Here is a 19,454-nt window from a genome sequence, read left to right on the forward strand (position 1 = left end):
CCTTTGTATATACAACTCATCTTCTATGTTGCTATTCCTTAGCAGAAAGCCTGCCTGGGACACTGTGGGTTCTCAATGAAAAGTGCATTCTATGAGGAGGGTCTGTGCACTGCTGAGCTTTCTATAAACCACATCTCAGAGTTCTCAGTTTTCTGAAGTCACTAAAGGAACCAAACAACAAAAAATTATGTGGCCAGTTCGAGTAGACTCAAGTTCATGCTTTTCCACTAAACCATATTAGCTTAAGAAGGAAAATGAACACATCCAAGTGAAAGGTTAAGGAAGCCGGGCGGTGGTGGCGCACCCTTTTACTCCCAGCACTCAGGAGGCAGAGGCAGGTGGATCTACAAAGCTCGTTCCAGGACAACGCAGGGCTACAAAAGAGAAATCTTGTCTTGAAAAACTAAAACAAAGACAAACAAACAAAAGCAAACAAACCCAAAAGGTAAGGAAACAAAGAATTGCAAACCATTTTTTAAAGGGAAGCAAAAAGTTTACAGTTTTGTACTAGGTGAGATACAAGCTCCAATCCTCCACCTTCCCAGTCTCAAATATGCCAACTGCTCAAGCACATTCCCACTTTTGCTCACATGAGCAGAAGACTTGTGCAATCTGTTCTACAGCATTGTAGTTTTTAGTATCTGGGGCCAAGGGACAAAAACCTTAGGAAGCTCAAGACCTTCAGAAGTGTTAAATCTGTTTCTCTGGCAAAGTAACACACACACACACACACACACACACACACACACACACACACACACACACACACAACAATGAGTAAGTTAGTTTGCTTACTTAACTAGAGAAACCACACCATCACAAGTTAAGTACTCTGGCTTCAAGTGGGATTTCTACACCACCACAAGATCTCCAATTGCACAATGTTAGCTAAACCCTTCATGTATATACAGGGGTATTTGGACAAACTGGGATGACCTTATATTGCACACGTGGCTGTAATCATCTAGATAGAATAAAGTACCTGCTTCTAACATCAAAGCAAATCCACTTTTCAATCTTGATCTAACGGTGTCTAACAGGCTTTGGATTTTCAATACTCTACAAGTGACTCAAAGTCTGTACGAGAACTCTCCCACCCTCTTCTTAATAACTATCAATGAATGTGGTAATACACTGTGTCCCCCAATATATTGTGTCCCCCAGTAAAATTATCTGGGGATGAGAGAACAGAACAGTCACTAGGTTAGACAGAGAGGCCAGAAAATGGTGGCACACACGCCTTTAATCCTATTACTGGGAGGCAGAGATCCTCTGGATCTCTGAGTTCAAGGCCACACTAGAAATACAGCCAGGCGTGGTGGCACACACCTTTAATCCCAGGACTTGAGATTTCATGTCTTTGCTTGGGAAGCACACAGGTCTTTAATCCCAGGAAGCGATGGCAAGAAGTAGAAAGGTATATAAGGCATGAGGACCAGGAACTAGAGGTTTTTAAGCTTTGAGGTTTTTAGCAGCAGTTCAGCTGAGATCCATTCGGGTGAGGACTCAGAAGCCTTCAGTCTGAGGATTGTGGAAACAGGATCGGATGAGTTGTTGTTGAGGTGAGGTTGGCTGTGGCTTGTTCTGCTTCTCTCATCTTTCAGAATTCATCTCAACATCTGGCTCCAGGTTTGTTTTTAACAATAAGACCTTTAAGATTTGTCTTATAAATGAACTTTCTGCAAAAACTACTAAAACATTAAACATCTCCATTCTCTTTTTTCTGTTTGGGGGTCCAGATGAGGCCCTCACATCACATTTTGCTTTCACTTCTTTCTCTTTGTCTGCCTGTGGTAGCTTCTTAGTATTTTAAGACCATGAAACTTGTAAAGAGTTGCTTTCTAGAAATATCATTAGGTCAGGGCTGGAAAGATGGCTCAGTGGTTAAGAGCACTTGCTGCATCTTTGGTGGAGAAATTCTGGACTTTACAAATATGCTGTTTCTCCTCAAACTTTCTGCAACTATCTAATGTGGATTCCCCTCAAATAGCTACACAGACCCAGTTGATTTGGGATTTGGAATCTTCCTTACAGGCCTACACCTCTAGACCTGGACCCTTCCACTTTTATCAACTGGAATTCTTTCCCATACACTCATTGTATTTTTTCTATGATTTATATTAGTATGAATTTGTTTATCACATGGGGTATAAGGTTTTATTGTTTTTTAAAAATCTCATGTTACCATTACAGGTTCTAGCTTTTTTGCCGTGTGTCCTTTCAACAAACCTCATCCTTCAGAACGTGTTCCAAAGTCTACAAGTTAATAAATATTAAATGGTCACTGGATCATCCAACATTTTAAAGCAATACATTCAAAGACCACCTACAGAAGTAAGAAAGCCCTCACTAAGCTGGTATACAAGGTGATAAATGAGCCTTCCCCTCCAGGTAGATGAGCTCGAACAGAAAGAGGTTGAGGGCTTGTACATGTAAACAAGGAGCTTGAATTTGAATGTCTGTATCACAGGCACTGATCTACAGCACTGACCAAATGTTTTAATGCCTGAGAATACTGTGTTCCAAGGGCACACTTGATCATCAAACAGTATGTAGCTGAAGGCAGACATATCAAAGGAACTAAGGATAGATCTCAGTTTATCAGTTATATGAACTGCTCCCTAAAATATAAAATGCTTTCTAGAATCTTGGTATAGAGAACAAACAAACAAACAAACAACAACAAAACCCCACAACTCTCAGAAAGTGGAGCTTTTCCCTCAGAAATACGGACTCAAAAACCAAGACTCAATTCATGTGCCTAGAAAAGCATATAGCCTGTTGTGAAAGGAAACAGAGAACCAGGTCCTCTTCAGTCTCTCTACAGCTCAGGGCTAAAGGATAGCAATAGCCCCAAGCCTGTCCATTCCTAAACAGCTGCCACACATTCAAAAGCAGCCAAGAGAGGGCAAAAGACAGTGGGTGCTGCAGTTTGCTTGACTTGGTCACCATTTTCAGGGTTTTTTTTTTTTTTGTTTTAGTTTTGTTTTTGTTTTTAAATTAAGAGAGGCATTTTTGTTGTCATTGTTTTTCAAGACAGAGTTGATCTGTGTAACAGCCCTGGCTGTCCTCGAACTCAGAGAGATCTGCCTGCCTCTGCCTCCCTTAAAAGGGGTGCACCTCCACAGCCCGGCTGAGAAAGGAATCTTTCTATGTTGTCCAGGCTGGCCATAAGCTCTTAGGCTCTTCCTCCTAGTACCTGAGAGACCAGGTGTGCTTCATCATGCCAACTAGCCTTTTATGTTTCCAAGGTAGTCAGTCCAAGAAGGTGTACCACAGGCACACAGCGTGATTACCATCTCCCATCTTTTGTAGCTCTTTCCCAGACAGTTCTCTTCCCTGCTCCATGAGACTACATGTTTTCTGATATACGGATCAGATCCATCTTTCCTCTAGTTTGATGCACATGAATGACATAGCATATACTTCTCAAGTGCACATCTACTTGCACTGAGCTTGGCCTCTGAGCTTTGTCCATGCTGTGTGCTTGCTGTTTACCCAATCCCTTTGATAGACATTTATGCCTTTTCCATGTTTTAGCTAAAATGAAGAAAGCTGAAATGAGCACCAACTATAAATCTTTGTGTGGACATATGTTTTCATTTCTCCTAGCTAGAGATCCATGGCAAGTCTATATCCAGTTTTTTGATAAGCTGCCAATTCTTTTTTCAAGAGGATTATACCATTTCACACACTCTCTCGGCACAGCCCGAACACTATGGTGGTTCTCCATCCGCAACACTGGGTACTAGCAGTCTTTTTCATTTGAGCCATTCACATGGGTGTACAGCAGCGCTTCCAAATAGGGTTTTAGATTTTGAACACATGGTTTCATGTAGCTCAAACCAGCCCTGAACCCCCCATCCTCCTGTCTCCATAGGCAGCTTCATCTGGCTTTCACCTGCAATCCTCGATAGCTACTGTGTTTCTGGGTATTATAGCTCCACAAGAACATTGCAGCACTTGTGAGGATCAAAGACAACTGCCAATTTCTGCCAATTTCACACTTAAAGCTGGGTGAGGAGCAATTAAGTGCCATTTCTACCTTAAATTACACACACTCACCATCGTGTGCACATGTATGAGGCAGGTCATGGGCAGTGTCAAGTTCTACTGCTCTCCACCTTATTTTCTGACACAGGCAGGTTCTCTTACTGATTCTGCTACACTGGTTGACCAGCACTCCCCCTGGATCTTCCTGTTTGCCTCTTAGGACTGAGATTACAGTCATGCACTACTACATCAGGCTTGTTATAGGTTAAAAGTAAACCAGAAGCTTACATGCCTAGAGAATGCAACTGGAGTTAACGTACTCAAATGTCTTAGAGGGTTGATGCTATAGGGAAAATATCCTGATTATGCAAAAGACAAGCCTTAAACTATTACAATGTTTATTGCACACCTGTCATCCTACCACTGAGGAGGCTGAGGTAAGACAGCCACAGGCATGAGGCCAATCTGGTGTATACAGCTGATGAATGAGCCTATGTTTTCTAATGATTATGAGAAGGCAGTGTGACATCAGAGAAGATAAACAGAGGAAGTGGGAGGTGGAAAGACAGAAGGAAACAGAAGAGAAAAAAGTGTAAAAAGAGGCATGAAGTCAGTGTGTTTTCAAGGCAACCTAGACAGACCCAGATTCTGAAGATTCTGAGGAGGGGAGGAGGGGAAAACACAGAAGGAGCTGCCATCACCCCACCTACTTCCCTTGTAGAGAATGATGAATTACCCTGGGATTTTCCTTATGAGGCAGACTCAAGGAACCTAGACCAAGATCTCCACTGGAACCCAGCAACTCCTTCCTTCTTAACATGGGTGGCAAGGTGGTATGTGAGAGAAGGCTTCTGGGAAGGCCAGGGGCTGGGGAAATAAGAGCAAGGGCTAAATACTGCATTGTCAGTGGAGATGACCAGCAAGTGGAGCAGCAAGATGTTTGCAGGTGATGCAAAAGAGAAGGGTTAATCTCAGGATGCAAGGAAGCAGATTCAAATCCATTAACTGAAACACTTAGTGTCCTCCACTAAAGTAGTACTGATAAAGACTTGGAAATTGAAACCAAGACGAATGTGAAAAATAAGGCAATGGGAAATGTGTGACATCTGAGATTCTTGGTGCTCCTGATGAAAAAATCAGGATAGATATTTTTAGAATTTGAGAGCTGAATCAGCAATTGAAGCTGTTGTTGATCAGAATGGGAGGTATTTTGGTGGGCAGGTGATAAAAGCATGTTTCTACAAATTAGATAAAATGGATCTTGATCTGTTGGAACAAATTTAATTTTAGAGCTACAGTCACCTCCATGATACTTACATGAGCTGCAGACTGAACAATGAAACATGCATTAGCCTCAATGGCTGTTGGATAAACTTCTAAGTTATATGTTGGAACCCTCCCTCTCCCCCCCACTCTGGGTTTTTCGAGACAGGGTCTCTCTGTGTAGTTTTGGAGCCTATCCTGGAACTCACTCTGTAGCCCAGGCTGGCCTCGAACTCACAGAGATGCGCCTGCCTCTGCCTCCTGAGTGCTGGGATTAAAGGCGTGTGCCACCATCGCCTAGCAATGGACCTCTCTTATCTTATGGTTTTTAAATATAGTATTAAAAAAATGTTCCAAATGTCTTTAAGTTTGCATTAACTAAACAAGAGTAATGAATTTATACATCTTATATCACAGCTCCAGGGTAATAGCATACAGCATCATTAAGGAACCAATGGTAGGAAACTGCCTGTTAAAGTGGCCAGGGCATAGTGGATACTCTTTTTAGTGGTTTTAAAGTCACTGTCACTTCATGCTAAGAACCTCCTGAACCCCTTCACAGATGAACACACTTCTGTTTTACAGAAAACCAGGAGTTCTCAAGAATCCGAGTTTGAGCACTGATGTGCCTGCACTCTCTTAATGGGAAAGTACAGGACCAACTCCTAAAAACTTTTCCCAGTTCACCACGCAAGAGTTGAAGCACTCTACAATGTTCTAAGGCTAAACGTCTGTCATACTTTCTTCGTTGTACCAGGTATCGAAGGGTTATCTACACGACTCACACTTCTATTTCTAATTCTGACTGAGATGCTGATGATTTTAAAATGTAGCACAAGTTCATGAGCCAAACACAGGAAACAAACATATCTTAACAGGCAGGCTGAGTATGATTTGATTTACTTCTATCCTAAAATAATTCCCCCTGAAAATAAATCTGACTTTAAAATCTTATCCAGACCAGATGTGATGGTGCACAACTGCAATCAAAATGCTGAGGAGGCTAAGGCAGGAGAATCTCAAGTCCAAGTTCTGCTTCATAGTGAGAGAACCTGTCCCCAGCACTCGGGGAGGAAGATGAACTCTGAATTCTAAGTCAGCCAGGAATATACAAAGTGAGACCCTGTCTCACAAATAAAAGCAAGTAAGCAAACAAAAGGTCCATAATACTATGTAGTAGTCTCCCCTTAGCCAAAGTTTTGCTTTCTAACATTTAGTTAGTCATAATCCAAAAACACTACATAAGAAGTTCCAAAATAACCAATTCACAAGTTTTAAGTAACTTTTACTATGATATACTATTGTAATTTGTATTATTATTAATTTTACTGTGCCTAACATAAACTTCATCCTAAGTATGTATACATAACTGAATGGATAAAAGAAAAACTCTCTGTGTGTGTGTGTGTGTGTGTGTGTGTGTGTGTGTGTGTGTGTGTGTATGAGAGAGAGAGAGAGAGAGAGAGAGAGAGAGAGAGAGAGAGAGAGAGAGAGAGAGAGAAAATATATGAAGTTTGGTACCACACGCTTTTTGGGGGGAAAGGGGAATTAGAACATGTCCCTAAGGTAAGAGGCTATTGTATTAAGTTTTGAGGTGAACTTTGTCAGCCCCTAATTTAAAACAGGTTTACTGCTGAGCTGAAGGCTCCAGGAACGTTGCTGACATTACCTAGTCTATCAATATCATCTATCCTTTTCAAAAGTGCTGTTACTAAACAACTTCTCAGTCATCTTGGAAAAATACCCTTCCAAATGCCATGGATTTGCTTCTGCTGTGCTGGACCCACTCATGTAGAAACAGGAGGTAAACACATGAGTTAGTGGAGAAAAACAGGGGAATCTACAGTGTTTTTTCCAGGAAAAAGATCAGACTCATGTCCTTCAAACACATCTACTCTTTGTGCTATGAGGTGAGCAAACAGGGAGAAAAAAGGAAACACTTATCACAAATCAAATCCCCTCCTTTGCTGGTTCTTAACTTGGCTAAGTGAGTCTCTCTCCGAAATCTCAACATATAGTATGACAACTATTAACTCAGAACTGCACAACAGAAGGTGTGATTTGTGGATCCCATCCATGTTGTTCAGGCTGGGCCTAGCAGTCATCCATTTTCATAAAACAAGCAAGAATAGGGATGACTGATTAAGACTATGTGCAGGAATGTGGCAGACACACCAAAGACCCTAACAAAGCCTTATGGACAGGCTCACATGGTGAGCAACTAAGACCTATATACCTGCCAACAGCTATTAAGTGCCCAAGGTCTTCAGTAACACCATACTTTCTCCAGCCCCTATACCAAGTCTTCAGATGAGGAAGGAAGCTGACACTGTTAGAACTTCATCAAGGATAAGCCACTCCCAAATCCCTTACAAAAAAGACACAACTTATCTCGCAATTACTGATTTGGGGTAATACATTAATCAATACAATACAGACACAATTAATACACGGAAACACGCCTCCTATTATCTCCCAAATGTACAATAACTTTATCAAGTGATGGATGCCTTGGAGAGACAATATCTAAGTTATACATTATGATCAAATCTACTCTGGAGAGAATGGTGAATCAGAGAGTAAACCCAGAAATGAATCTTAATGATCATGTGTCTCTATGTTCAGAGAATGTGTTAGGCCATTCACTGTTGCATGAGCACCACACTGCATTTACACAAACCTAAATAATCTGTGAACCTCTGCTGTGCAGTGGTGGTGACTTTATAGTCTTATCTCCACAGCCCCATAAGGAACAAAGTAACACGGCATTAAATTCAGTACAAAGAAACCATCAAAGTGTACAGCGGATATGAGGCTGCTGCTGGCATAACAGCACACTGCTTTACAGTGAACAAGTGTGAGTATACAATAAAAATTACAGTAAATATTTAAACCAAATCAGATGTAGTGGCACACACCCATAATACCAACACTTCAGGGGAGAGGCAGGAGGACCGAGAAGGCTGAGGCCAGCCCAGGACCACCCTGTCAACCAACACACCTCAGTTATTCATTCACTGTCAGGTCTTAAGCATTGTGTCCAGATGTGTGCGACGTACTTTTATGTCACCAGCAATGCAGTAGTAGGCTTGCTTACTTACTAGGTAACTAGGTTACCACACACAGTATTTATATTTCTAGTGTGGTGGCTAGGATGTTAACAGGTAAGAAGACAGCTTCAGTTCCTTGCTAACATTATGGGATCACCATTGCAATGCTGGCCTGTAACTAACCAAAATGTCATCATGTGGCACCTCACTTAGTAACCTAGCTAGCTATAAGTCCATGGTCTCTTCACATATTCCATCAAAACTTGTGTATCTTTAGATCAGGATCAGCAAGCTTTTTCTCTAACAAGCAAGGCAAAATCCTCAAATACAGCAATGAGACCCAAAAAAAAAAAAAAAAAAATCAAGAATACTTAAGTAGACCATTAAAAGCTTACTCCCTGAGGTAGCTGTCAAAGAGAGAGTCCTCATGAAGGAGGTGAGGTCTTCAACTTAGGACAATTCCAAGAAGCCAGGGAAATATTTTCTAAAGGAAACTCCAGTCTCCTTGTTTAATTTGCCTTAAGACAGTATTTTGTCTCTGTCTCTAAATTTATAGACCCATTAATCTCCTCGGTAGAATTCTTTCTCCCACTAAAAGCTCCCCATTAAATGTCTTTTCTCAAGTGAAAATATCACTGCAGGCACTTGAAATCAGTCTGGTGGGCCAATCAATGACCCTGAATACCCCCCACAGGAGAAATAACAGGATCAAGCTACATAAGCCACAAATGGGAGAGGTAGGTGCTCACTGTGAAATCAAATTGTCTTGCTCTCACTTGGCTACAAGGTCTCCTGCTTGGAGGCTACGGACATTTTAGGAAGACCTGGTTTTTCTCTAGTGAATCATCTGCTGAAGGTAAGGCATCAAGCTAGATCCTTGTAACACCTCCAGTCTTCAGTATTTCAGATACACTATCAATCTGCATGTACACCAGAGTCCCTGCTGACACAAAGCTAAAACTAAATGAAGTCTATTCATGCTTTAAGGAAAGTCAGTACTATAATAAACTTTGTATTTTCACATAACTGTAATTATTACAACTTCTGATAAAACTTCCCTATATGGTACTTTAAAGCAGGGTGAAAAGGTGATAGAATAAAGACTAAAGATTTGAAATAGTCAAAGAAATGAAATTAGCATTTAATGAGCTTATTTCATAATTCAACTCCATTTTCTTTTCTGCAAAGGGTGAAATGGCATGTGTGCAGACAGACAGACAGACAGACACACACACACACACACACACACACACACACACACACACACACACACAGGGGTGGGAGTGGGGATTCAATATTAAAAAATAATTACCATGGTGGAGAAATAGCTCAGTAGGTAAAGGTATTTTGCCACTAAGCCTGATCTGAGTTTGAGCCCCAAGACCTACATGGTGTAAGGAAAAAAACTGATTCTGCAAGTTCTCTGACCTCCAAAGGTAAGCAATGGAGCAAAACCCATATACATACAAAATTAATAAAATGTAAGAAGGAGGATTGGCAGAGGGTAGATTTCAGCACAGCAACTGAGATTGGTAGGGGAAGAAAAGATTAATCTCTCCACATACTTGAAACACTCTGGGTAGCTCCACTTACTGCCTGAAGAACACAAGTCACCTTGGTGCCTATCTTTGAAGGAGCCATTTTGGATCAATTTGAGGAAGCTGTTGAACAGAAGAGGGGGCATTTTCTGAAGGCCTAGAGAACAGAAACCAGATATGGTGGTAGATGTTCAAGTAGGACCAACTATATCATAACCCCACAGAGAGTGAAGAGCAGAGAGCTGCAGGGAAAGCTTCCACTCTTATGACCTGGACAGCCACCATAGGACACATAACTAAACCGTGTCTTCAAAATTCTCAGTCACAGGTCACTTGATATCTGCATGGCAAGATTAGGCAATGCCACTACACAGATCCCAGTTTAGACAATGCTTTCCGGAGCTTACCAACCAAAAGGGCTTAGGCTTCCTGCAAGGCACTCATTAGCAAAGAACACTGACTATCCCTGTGCATTTAATTCCCACAACAATTAAAAACACGGACAATTAATGGGCAAAAGACCAACTATGACTATCTTCTCTCCTGTTTATTAGGACCTGTTTTTCAAAGCTGTGAGATTAACCACGTTTTGGTTTTCCCTTTCTGCTTAAAAAAATATTCAGTTCACTCTATATTATGTGGGAAAAAAAATGAACTCCAAAACAGTCTTGCTTTTGGGGAAAGGGGGTATGTGCAAAATCTTGCTCCATACTCCAAGTTGGCCTCGAATTCACAACCTACATGCCTCAACCTCCAAAACACTGGCTTTACGGTACACTACCATGCCCAGATAGGGGTGATGGGAGAGAGACCACTCACTTTAGTTTCTAAGTCCTTAATTTTAGTGTTTTTAATCTTTAGATACAGTGGTCTTGCTCTAATTCTTCCTTTAGTGTTCACTTGATTTTCTTAGAAGTAGTTCTCATAGGTAAGTGAAAACATACTGCAAAGTCTAGAGATGAATCCTGAAACTCATCTGCTATTAACAAGCAAGCATCAGACAATAAACAAGTGATCTGCCAACCAATTTAGAATTTTAAAGGTTTAGATGATCTCCATCTTTTAAAAATAATAACTAAAAATCTTAGCTATCTTACTCATGCCAATAAAATTGCTGCAGTGAGCATTAGTGATCATTTGGTAGCAATTGCTTCGAGAAGAAACAACTCTTCCTAACACTGGTTATTTCTCCTCTAACCGTTTCCCACAGGACTCCCTACCACTTAGCTAGTAGGATCTTCCAACCAGGCCTAAATGCCACAACACCATACTCACCTAATGCCTGTCTTCTTCAAGCATGAAAGACACATGGAGGTGGGGGTGGGGGGCTGAGAAAGGTGGTTTTGTGAGTAACTCTCACTCAGAAGATTCTGACAGGAAGCCCGGAACTTCTGTAGCAATGACTGGTAAGGAACTGATTGTCAGGAAAGCCTACAGTTCCTCACACCCTTGCTGAAACACTAAATACACATTTTCACATTCCTCACTGCTGAGAGACCACAGCTTCAAACTCAGAGATCCACCTGCCTCGGCCTCCCAAGTGCTGGATTAAAGGTATGTGCCACCACCACTTGGCTATCCATGTAAATTTTAAAGTAATATTTTTATTGATGCTTTGAGAATTTCATACACATTCTATTAATGCTTCCCAGTTCCCCATATCCCACTTCATGTTCTCTCCCCCAGCTCCTTTTTTTCTTTTTGGTTTTTGGAGACAGGGTTTCTCTGTGTAGTTTTGGTGCCTGTCCTAGATCTTGGTCTGTAGACCAGGCTGGTCTTGAACTCACAAAGATCCACCTGGCTCTGCCTCCCGAGTGCTGGAATTAAAGGTGTGTGCCACCACCGCCCGGCTTTTTTCTTTCTCTTAAATAAAGAAAAACCCATGAGAGAAAAGAACCCAGTCTGCACTGGTTGGCTCTTCCTGGGTATGGACTGAAAACATAATTTTTTAATAATAATTTTAAAAAGTTAGCCGGGCGGTGGTGGCGCACGCCTTTAATCCCAGCACTCGGGAGGCAGAGGCAGGCGGATCTCTGTGAGTTCGAGGCCAGCCTGGTCTCCAAAGCGAGTTCCAGGAAAGGCGCAAAGCTACACAGAGAAACCCTGTCTCGAAAAACCAAAAAAAAAAAAAAAAAAAGTTAAATAAACTGTATCTTCTATCTAAGGCTTCTGCTAGAAGTCATTTTCCAAATTCATATTTTTTTTTTTTTTTTTGGTTTTTTCGAGACAGGGTTTCTCTGTGTAGCTTTGCGCCTTTCCTGGAACTCACTTGGTAGCCCAGGCTGGCCTCGAACTCACAGAGATCCGCCTGGCTCTGCCTCCCAAGTGCTGGGATTAAAGGCGTGCGCCACCACCGCCCGGCCCAAATTCATTTTTTATGAGGTTTATTTATGTTTACATGCATATGCCTGTGTGAGTTTACATGCACCATTTGAGTGGAACTGCTCTGCATCTGACCCCCTAGGACTGCAGTTACAGGCAGTTGTAACTACACCCCAATGAACCCTGGTTCTCTGCAAGAGCAGTAAGCCCATTTTAAAAACTGCCGCTTTTGTAAGTAAAAAATATGTATATAAATCAGGCAAAGTACATTTGGACTATCGTTTAAAAGCTTACGTCCCCCCAAACCCTGTTCATGTCCAATTTAACAATCCCCACCGAACGGGTTGTCCTTTGGATGGAACAAACGGGTTGGCAAGGGTAGGAAGAAAGTATGACCTAGGTCCTTCAGCTTTTTACCTTCTACAGTGAGCACACAGCAACAAGGATGGATGCAAAAACAAACAGTATTCACTAAATATCAAGTTAAAGCAACTATAATTCAGCCTCCAGAACTCAGAAAATGAGCCTCTTCCAAATTCCCTAGTCTTGGGGTATTTCACAACATAAGCTACGGTGATTCCAACAGTCCAGACTATCATGTTCTAGCCAAGTGACCTGAGGCCCCTACAGCAGCTCTGATGTTCATGATCAAAATCACTACTATGGTATGATCCAGACACATGCCCACAGTACTCAAAGATTAGGACACTTCTGCAAAGGTGAGAGTCACAGAAGACTAGGGATGTATCTAAGTGGTAAGGATTTAAAATCTGAGTGACCTTAACTCGCATCCACTCTATAGTGTTACTGAGAGGTTGACTTTCCATTATAAGTCATCACTGGGCTGGGAAAATGGCTCAGCAAGGAAAGGTACTAGCCACCTAAACCTAATGACCAGAATTTCACCCCCATAATTCACAAAAAAGCCTGGTGTGGTAGTCCCCGTGTATAACCCAGCAGTCTTATGGTAATAAAGAAAATAGAGACAAAAGAATCACCCTGAGAGGCTACATAGCAGGGGGGGACCCTAGGATGACTGTGGCTTATAATAAGTTTTGGTTTTACTCAATCACTGGGCAAGCCTCAGTGAAACATTTCACTATTAGGATAAGAATTTGTACTGTTATCAAGCTGATAATAGAAAATAAAGAAATAAGTAAATAAGAAAAAAATCACCTTGGAAGCTCAAGGGCCAAGGACCCTCAAGTACGCAGTGCAGAGAATGAACGCACATGCACACACCCACACACGCACACGAAATTAATCATTATCACTGTGCTGCCTGCTGCAAATGCACAGACTAAAAGGGTATAAGAACTCCAACTCTAGTACTGTAACTAATTTTTCTATTTAATTGACTTTTGGTCTCCTTTTTAACAGTATCATTCAAAACCTATTTTTCACTTTGGTAATTGTTATAGTTTGAATATGAAGTGTTCCCCCTTGACTTATGGTAGACTTGATCCCCAGATGATGATGCTGTTGACAAGTGATTGCATCGTAGGATTCTAGCCTCAAAGTAATGAGTTAACTCATGATGAGTTCATAACAGAGAATGAGCTGTTCTCCAAGGTGTTTTCTGACATCCATACACTATCCTGTGACACACAAATGCCTCGCCCACAAATAAACTGTTTTTTAAAAACAAGCACAGATAGGCAGTGTTGGCGCATACCTTTAATACTGGCACTCAAAAAGCAGAGGCAGGTAGATTTCTGTGAGTTTGAGAATAAGTTCTAGGACAGCCAGGGCTAAGCAAAAAAAGGGCACAACTATGTATCAATTAAGTATGTGTGTATGCTTCTCCTTGAGGGGGAAAACCAATGAGTAGAACTCAGTCCATTTACCCTACCATGACAAAATACCTCAGACTGAGTATCTTATAACAAGGTCTGGAGGCTCAAGCCCCTAAATCAAGGAATTAGTGGGTGTGTTGTCTGATGAAAGCCCATTTCTCAAAGACAGTGCTTTCTGTGTGTCCTCATAGGGGGAAAGAAGGAAGAAGAAAATGAGAGAGAGATCTTTTAGGACATAGGACATGGATTCTCATCATAAGAGTAGGCCCTCATGACTTTATAACCTTCCAAAATTCCCATTCTTGACAGCAACACACTCAAGATTAGACAGCAACACCTGGATTCTGAGAGGTATAAACAGTCACATCAGAGCAGAGGCTAACAACAGTAATGACATCTGTTCTTCAAAATACACCAAGAGGCCGAAAAGGCCTAAGTAGCAAGACATATATCCAAAATACAGAAAGAATGCTTTACAATGCAATGAAAATAATCCTAATTCTTAACTGAGCTTAAAAAAAAAAAATCAAATAGAAATTTGACCAAAGGCTACAAAGGGGCAGCAAGCAAGATGCTAATCACTAGTCATTCAAGAAATAAAAATTCAAACCCACAGGAGGTTTCACAATATACCCACTCAAAAGACTGCAATATAAAAGACAATACACCAAACCCTGATGAAGAAAAGGAAACCAGAATTCTCATGTGTTGATAGCATTAATTTAAAAATAGCACAACTACTACAGAAAACATTTTGTAAGTAGTTAAGAAGTGTCTTATAAAGTTAATTTTACATTCTGCTACCTACTCACAGGTATCTACTAGTAAGGAAATGCAAAAACACGTATCCAAGGTCCTATCTAAATATTTACAAGATTATTCATAAAAAGCATAAAATTAGAATCAATACCAAATCCATCTACTTATGAATGCAGAAAATGTGGTTTATCCAGGTAACAAATTACGCAGCAGCAAAGAAATGAAGTATTGATAGAACACAACAAAACAAACACCCCTCATCAATATGCTGAGCAAAAGACTGTATGTTTGATTCCACTGGGTATTTATTTCTGTGGAGTCAGAAGTCAGCAGTTGCCCTGGGGCAAGACAACTGACTGCTAACAGGCAACAAGGGAACTTTTGGGGTGATGTTTTAGAACAAAACAGAACTAAGGTGAGGACTGCACAGCTATATAAAATCATTAAAAATGGAGCTGTTTAACACACAATTCACATGTACTGTAAATTGTTCTATTTTTAAAAATCTGTTAAATTGTAGCAACCCAATCTTCTAGAAGATTTTAACAAAGAAGCCAACTTAATTTCCAAATATTCTTGCATCTCATTCTATATTTATTTGTATACAACAGGTTACACTTTCAGACATAAATTACAGAGAGGATTAAAGGGAATTTCAGAGACAGCTTTTTCTTGAATAAAGCATGAGGTTTAGAACACTGTCACATAGCATGCATATTTCAGTCTTTTATTAATGTCCAAGAAAATGTTATTTAAAAACCATGGACTGGTGACCAGTAAGATGTCTCAGCGGGTAAGAGCACCTGTTGCAAAAGCCTGATGGCCTGCCTGAGTTTGATTCCTAGAACCCACACTGGTGTAAAGAGACAACTGACTCCACAGAGTTGTCTGTGGCTGCCACAGGAGAGCCAAAGCATGCGCATGTGCCTCCTCTAATGACAGTTTAAAAAAAAAAAAATTCTGGGTTCATCCAATACCACCTGCCTCCATGCATGCTGCTCAAGTTCAACCCCAAGGAGATCATGTACACCTAAGGTACTCTGGAAGCGAGGTCAGTGCCACCATCACTAAGGCACCCAGTGACTGGGCAAGGTCTGAGGATTATAGTGAAACTGACCATTCAGAACCGACAGCCCAGATTGAGGTAGTACCCTCTGCCTCTGCCTCATCATCAAAACCCTAGAGGAGCCACCAAGAGACAAAAGAAGCAGAAGAACATTAAACAGTGTAAATACCACTTTTGATGAGACTGTCAACACTGCACAGCCAGAGAACTTTCTGGAACTATTAAGGAGATCCTGGGTACTGCACAGCCAGTCTTATGGGCTACAGTGTGGACAGCCACCACAGTCATGACATCAACAGTGATGCAGTGGAATACCCAGCTAGTTAGGCAACAGGAGAAAATTCTTCTCAATAGAAGGCAATCTAAGAAGACAAAAAAAAAAAAAAAAAAACTATCTAGTAAGTTGCTACTAAAAGAAATCTTATGACCTGACTTTGTAGCAAGACAAACCACACTGTAACACACAGAAATATGCACACCATGTGAGGATTTTACACAAATCCAGGGGAAACAGAAATCATGCCAGTTATATAAGACAGAAAAAAGCAGTATGAGACTTTTCTGCAGTGGTTCTCACAAATGCAGTGTAGAATTACAATAAAGACTTTGTCTTCCATTATGAAGACAGATCATTCACTGCACAGCACCTATATCTCTATGGAATACCAACATGTGATAAAGTCTGAGGCTGCATTAGGCATAAGTGCTGCAACAAGTTAATCTTCTTTTCCTGAACAGAAGTAGACCAAAGAAATGTGCTGAAAACCAACCACTAATTACTGGATGTGAAACATGGTGGTGGGAGGGGTGGTGGTAGTACATTCAGCACCAACAATTCTCACACGACAAAAACCATCTCACCAGTCAGGAACTTACTGTTCAGATGGAGCCTTTCTTCAAGACAGATATACACCCTTCCCTCTGAACTCTAGATTTACAAAGTACTGGTGACTGACGGGACTTCTTAAAACCTTGACTGGCATCTACCAAAGGGGTTATGACAGAATAATCTGAGCATCTACTTATAGTTCAGTTTGTTGGGAGCTCAATATCATCTTGTTCCATTTTATTCTCATCCAGTGGCTTGTCTAAAGTTCAGTCTCCTTGAGCCTGGTGACCTAATAATGATCGAACCAAGCTACCAGGAAAAGGAAAACCAAGGGTAAGGAACCCCCCTTCCTCGAAGAAAGGACTAGCTAGCTATAAAGGAAGGAGCAATACAACCGACAAAGCACAGTATAGGTATTTTGCTCTCAAGTACAGGGTTGACCTGTTAAAAGCACAGGGCTGAGTACAAGGAGAGTATGGAAGGAAGACTTTAAAAAGCAAGACCAAAAAGCCAGAGAGGCATACTCTTCAAGACTAAAAATTCTTTCAAGGCTCAAGTTTCCAATAATGTAGTTAACAACTTTGAGATGGTCTCAAGTCAAACAACAATGAAGTACTTCTTGGTCCATTAGCTCTCCCACCTCAGCACATAACTCTGACAGCCTCAAATGTCATTAGGAAAAGGGAAAATCTGTTGTCAGCCACTTTTAAAATAATTTTGGCAATTCTTAAAAGTGAAGATGCTATCATTTAAACTACGGCCCCTAAAGCAACCTGCCTATCTAGCCAAGTATGGTGGTACACATCTAAATTCCTAGTATTTGGGAGGCTGAGGCAGAAGGAAAGTCACAAGTTCAAGGCCAACCTGGGCTATATTAAGTGGTCTCTGTTCTCTCTCCCACAAACAGGTAAACATACTACTGCTATCCAGCCTCTCAGCATGCCTGAGAAAATCAAAAACTTACAGGGTATTAGTATGATCCTAAAATTAAAAAAGTTTACTTCAAGGAAATTGATGACATAACTACATAAAAATTTGTCATCATTTGTCAGAAGATAAAGCTATAATGAATATGGTACAGTCACTATTAATTTTTCTCATAAATAAAAACAAAGTACTGAAGGGAGATGTATAAACACATTGTTGGTGGGAAAAAAATGTGATTTGAGAAGATAGAAATACTTTTTCTCATCAAGATTTAAATAACCAAAATTTAGACCCAACACCAAAAAGGTCTTATTATATAGGAATACATCAATCTCATTTTTTAATATTTAAAATTTTTTATGTGTAAAATTTTAACAGCTGTTTCTATTTAAAAAAAAAAAAAAAAAAAAACAACCTTTCAGGACAGCGAGATGGTTCAATGGGTAAAGGCACTTGCTACCAAGCTTTGCTGACCCGAGTTCAAGTCCTAGGACCCACATGGTGGCACGGGAGAACTAACTCCATCAACTTGTACTCTGACCTTCATATGCACTGTGGCAAGCATATGCATACATGCATGCACACACGCACACAAATAAATGTAAAAAAACCTTAACAACTAAATGAATTCCTCTCCCCTGTGCTTCTAGATGGCCTTCTAAGAGCCTTGAGTAAACAAACCAGCTGTATCAAACCTGCAGTCTTCAAGGAATGGAGGCCCCCATATTATTAGGCAATCTGTTTTCTGATACATGAAAATACACAACCAAGATAGGCTTCAAATGGGATGAAGACAAGTAGAGCATTTTTATTCCGCCAAAATGCTCCGGGTGGCCCACAATTATCTACAGAAAGTCATCAAGTAACATGACCAATATGAAAATAGACTACAAAGAAATGCATACTAAGGAAAAGGAATCACTACGATTGTACTACAGATGGTAATTTAAAAAAAAAGTCATCCATCCCACTGGAGGAAATTAGAAGGACGGAGAAGTGAACCTATGTCAAGAACCAACGCACACCATGAAGTCCCTCCCTCATACCTCATATCAAATAAGGCTTATCTGTCAAGCTAAGTGCTGTTCAAGAGCAAGCAAAACCAAATCACAGGCCTGCTGAAATAGCATGTGAGGCATAGAAACTGAGCGTTACCATTGTTTATATACTGTAATTGGAAATATCTCACAAAACTGATCACCTGGAGAACCATGAAGACAGTCCTTATTCGTTCTGAAATACATGCTTTCCATGGTTGCAGTTCTAAGACAGGGAAAACAGAAAGCAGGGAGAAGAGAAATAAGGCACATTACTCCCTTTCTGCCTGTTCGTGGGGTAAGCAACACTCTGAAGCACAAAGAACACAGACAGCATGGAAGCAGCCACACTTCAGAGTTAAGGTCGTGTTCCTATCACTTCATGGGGAGGCAGACTATTCAGTTCCTCCGGCACCTTAAGTGAGACGGTGAGTCCTTAATCTCACTGCATTTGAGTTTCCTTTTATATAATTGCGGGGAATCAACCTCTAGGGCTTGTTTTCCAAGAGATTTTTCAAGAAGAAAGAATATAACCACAGGTAACTTAGTCAGTTTTAGTTATTGTTCTGTTGCAGATTATTTAAAAAAGCATTTAATTGGGGGCTTGCTTAAGGTACAAAGGGTTACTTACAGATAGTCTGTGACCATCATAGGGAGGAAAATGGCAGCTGGAGTGGTAACTAAGAGCTTAATCCTGATCTCCAAGTTGCGGGGGGGGGGGGGGGGGGGGGGGGGGGCGGCGCACACGGGGATGGCAGAGCGCCTGACCCTTTGAAAGCTCAAAAAGCCCATGACACACCTCCAAAGTCATACCTTCTAATCCTCCCAAGACAGTCCACCAATTTGCGAACAAACATTCAAATATATGAGCCTA

The 19,454-nt window shown here is 40.9% G+C and overlaps 1 protein-coding gene and 1 pseudogene across 1 annotated transcript in view; one reads left to right on the forward strand and one right to left on the reverse strand.

Annotated features, from left to right (window-relative positions):
* Rybp (RING1 and YY1 binding protein) overlaps nucleotides 1–19,454 on the reverse strand; it is a 52,430-nt gene that overhangs the window by 10,660 nt on the left and 22,316 nt on the right. The gene's annotated exons all lie outside the window — the stretch shown is intronic.
* LOC128098621 (splicing factor 45-like) lies at nucleotides 4,448–8,579 on the forward strand (annotated as a pseudogene).

The sequence above is a fragment of the Peromyscus californicus genome, unplaced genomic scaffold, assembly GCF_007827085.1.
Source record: "Peromyscus californicus insignis strain IS unplaced genomic scaffold, ASM782708v3 Scaffold_6__1_contigs__length_162567912, whole genome shotgun sequence".
NCBI lineage: Eukaryota > Metazoa > Chordata > Mammalia > Rodentia > Cricetidae > Peromyscus > Peromyscus californicus.